The sequence below is a fragment of the Trichoplusia ni genome, chromosome 20 (assembly GCF_003590095.1).
Source record: "Trichoplusia ni isolate ovarian cell line Hi5 chromosome 20, tn1, whole genome shotgun sequence".
Classification (NCBI taxonomy): Eukaryota; Metazoa; Arthropoda; class Insecta; order Lepidoptera; family Noctuidae; genus Trichoplusia; species Trichoplusia ni.
The window spans coordinates 1,565,965-1,569,892 of record NC_039497.1 but is presented as its reverse complement, the minus strand read 5'-3'; the positions used below and the strand labels follow the sequence as shown (position 1 = coordinate 1,569,892).

Genomic DNA, 3,928 nt, shown 5'->3' with positions numbered 1-3,928 from the left:
AAACAGTTAAAAAAAATGGATAATATAGAGATAGGAGAAGTATTAATCTTCCAGAAGTTAGATATTAGAATAATTTCTCCATTCACTTTAGGAACCGTCTGAAAACCTTTATTGAGTCAATATTGACTCCAGAATATACTATAAAAAGATCCTTGACTCTATTCTGGTATACACATTCTAGGTATATGGCTATAAGTTCCACTTATAATTCTCCCTGTCCATCCAATGGTTGTCTGTAAGATATCGTCAGAGCAATAAAACCCTTTTCACGTAACATCTATATATAAACACTTACTTTTTCGTCACAATAAAGAATTCCTTCCAAGTATCTTTACTTTCATCCTAGTTACCATGGCAACCTTTCTACCCTTAACCTTGACCAAGGCTTTTATTTTTCCACTCTGTTACACAGAAATATGAAGAGAGCCAAAAATATATCTTTGTCCCCGTCCAATGGTGTCAATATCCCCTATTTGGCTTGGAGGGATATAAAAGTGACCATGAACGTCTCCTAAGTTGCGGTCAAGGACTTCCCTTCAACTCTGATGTAATAAGTACATAAAAGTAATGAGTTGGGTTTTATGAGAGATCAGTGCTTACTATAAGCTCATTGTGATTGTGGAAATGAGATGGCACTTCACAATGTGTAATACGCTTTCTCTTTTCCACAACCGAAAGTCTTACTTCTAGTACAATGAGTGATTTGTGTTCATAACTATACATTTTGGGGTATTGGGTTGCAAATGTTGCGCAAAAATTGTGTATAGTTTTTCTGACTTTCCGAAGTATTTAAATAAATCAACATATACAAGAGCGAACTGGAAGTTTGGATTTCTTTGTTTTTGCAATCGTTACAGACTGGGTTTTAACTGGTTCTGCCAAAGTTTTAGGTTCCAAGTTTTGCAAGCCGACTTGATTAGTTGTATGCAGCATTTTTTAAAGTAAATTAAGGATAACTTTAGTGTAACAAAAGCTTTTGTATGAAGTATTGAAAGCCGTGGCCATGCACCGACACCGTAACGCGGATGACGTAAAAAGCTACCACCTAGAGGTCAATGAGTATTATTATTAATTGCAATTAATTAAGAAAAAGGGGTGGCCTTTGCCCAGCAGTATAATCTCAATCTGGCTTCTTGAAAAAGCAATTAGGCACACATAGTTTGTTTGTTGCATCTACCCATAAAATCAAAATTAACTTACAATAAAAACATAATTTCTGACCGTTTCTATCTTACACACTAAAACTATACTACTATCCCTAGAAAACACTAGCAAATTAAAAACAAAGAAACTTGATTAACAAGATCTCGAGAGAACCTTACAATTCGATGTTTATTCAGTCTGAAGAAACTTCAGTGTTTGTCGTCCAGGACAATATGTTCGTTGTTCCTGCTGTTATTGGAGGAAGCTACAAAAACATCCAATGTAAGCAAAAAGTAAGGGAAATAAGAGAATTGTAAAGAGGAAAGAAAGTTGGGATTGGACTTGTTGTAGTTTTATGTTTAACTCGAGAGCAGGTAACAACTATGTTACTATTTTCTCAAGGTATATAGGTACAATGTTACATTGTTTATAGTGTCCAATCTCAGACCGATCGTTCAGTGACAATCTGAAGTGTGTAAAAAGTTGTTTTTTCTTGTAACTAGATGGCGTTAGCTTCGATTTAGATCGCGCTGTTCCCGTTCACAACGTTTAATAGGATCATAATCTTAAAAGTAATGGATAGATAAGTTATTACCCAATTACAGTGTTAGTATTTTACGTATAGGAAACTTGAAAAAATGTGCTTAACTTTATTCATATTCAAATTAGGTAGTATATATTTATTAAATTAATGTTTAACCTTCTTAATCATCTAAAATTAGTAGTATCTAGGAACTAAACTAAACTAATATTTACATTTTGAAAGCTATATAATCAAATAAAAATGTGCTTTGAATTGTCGACTACAATATAAGCGACCTAGTCAATGAGCATTACCTATCAACCGAAACATGTAATCTGTGTAAATAAAGGCTCTGATAACGAAACAATGTGATAAATAATAAAAAGACTACGTAATCATGACAAGCATTACAGATAATACAAATCTGTCGAAAACTGTTTGACGTTATATGTTTGCAAAAATATTGACTTAATTTCGCAATGTATAGTCAAGTCTTCGGTAGTATAGTGGTCAGTATCCCCGCCTGTCACGCGGGAGACCGGGGTTCGATTCCCCGCCGGAGAGAATCTTTTTGTATATTTGTGTGTCTTATTTTCAGTTTTGATTTATAAATTTTAATGGTAATGTTTTTCATTTTTATTTTTGCTTTTACTTTTTCTTACTCTTGAGGGACATATTTGGCCACTATTATGGTCCCTGCTTTTATTATAGGCAATCCCATACGGATATATAAAGCCGCGAGTCCCTCTCGATTCCACCACAATCTCAGATTAAACCCAATTATCAGGGATTATCCATCGATATTCAGTCATGTTAGTAATCAAGACAAAACGGTTGCCAGTTGAATCTGGTTTTGTCCCCTAAACAGCCCACAACTATGGCAAACGGACCTTTCAATTTCCAAGGTACCTACCTACCAAAGTGCCGTAATATAGATCGGAATAGCAAATTAAGATGAATGTTATTATATTTTGATTCCATTGTAGATAAAAAAGTAATTTAGCATATTTCTGAGACTTTTTTTAAAATAATGAAATATCCCTATTTGTCTCGTGTTATCGCAATGGCTAATAATTAATTTAATTTCAATTAACTATGGCTTTTTTATCGGTATTACCGGTCTAGTTTCATACTAAACCGGAGTCCTTAGTCGTTTTCGTTTCAGCAATAACGTCCCTCACAAGAAAATCTTATAGATATGAAATTTACAAGCACAAAACTGCATGTAATAACTTAAAGGCGAAGGTAAATCATTGGATTAATATTTGGGTATTCAATTCTAACATTTAAAGACAATCTTTAGCCTAATTACCAGTGGACCATATCCTATGTTCTTTCTCAAGGTCAACTCTGTCTCTGTACCAAATTTCATTAAAGTCAGTTCAGTGGTTTAGACGTGAAAGCGTAACAGACAGAGTTACTTTCACATTTATAATATTAGTAAGGAAGGATGAACTACATCCATACACACACGGGTGATATAGGTCACCACAAACCTCCTATGCTTTAACGATTAATTACACTATACTAATATTATAATTAAACAAAAACGTCTCTAAAAATATGTACATCCTTTAATACCTTCTAACCAACATCAAATAATTTACCTCCTTTCTGTAATTACGGAACTTAGCACGTAAACCTGTCGCGCAAAGCACCCGCATTCGATAGCATGTTTAAAATAAGCGCCATAGCAGAGCTAAGCTAGGCGATAAATGACTCCGCTCATTTCCCCTCGAGGCGCATCTTTAAGCCTTTTTCCAATTATCTTTACCTCAGTGATGTTGAAAAATGAGATTTCGGTACTCGTGAACCGTAAAATAATGTTTAGACAAGATTTGTTATTTTGTTTTAGCAATTTACTTTTATGATTTTAGAAAGAAAATTTAGATTGTATTCTCAAATTTTGCGATGAATGATAAATAGACTTGATAAGATGTTTAAAGGATTTGAGTTGAGGTGTTTGTTACTTTATAATTTGTTTACTTCGAGTTTCTAAAATAAATAGACATTGAATCGTTTACTTGAAGGTAAATCTGTGTAACTTTAAGAGGTTGAAAATGAAATAATTGACTTAAAACACCGAGTTAGTGAAATTATAGTCTCTACATTTTTAAATAGCTTTGAAATAGTTGCGAAATTGTTATTTTCCAACCCTTAATTTGATTACGTTAAGAATAGTTAACATTAAATATAAATATATATTACGTAGATTTTTATTTAGCCAACCGCAGACATTATTTTTTTATAACGGGTAGAAAT

General features: G+C 33.2%; 1 non-coding gene across 1 annotated transcript; it reads left to right on the top strand.

Annotated features, from left to right (window-relative positions):
- The first annotated feature begins 2,158 nt into the window (after window positions 1–2,158).
- Window positions 2,159–2,230, top strand: Trnad-guc. Its single transcript has one exon. It is a non-coding gene; the product is annotated as a tRNA-Asp (tRNA).
- The last annotated feature ends 1,698 nt before the right edge of the window (window positions 2,231–3,928 follow it).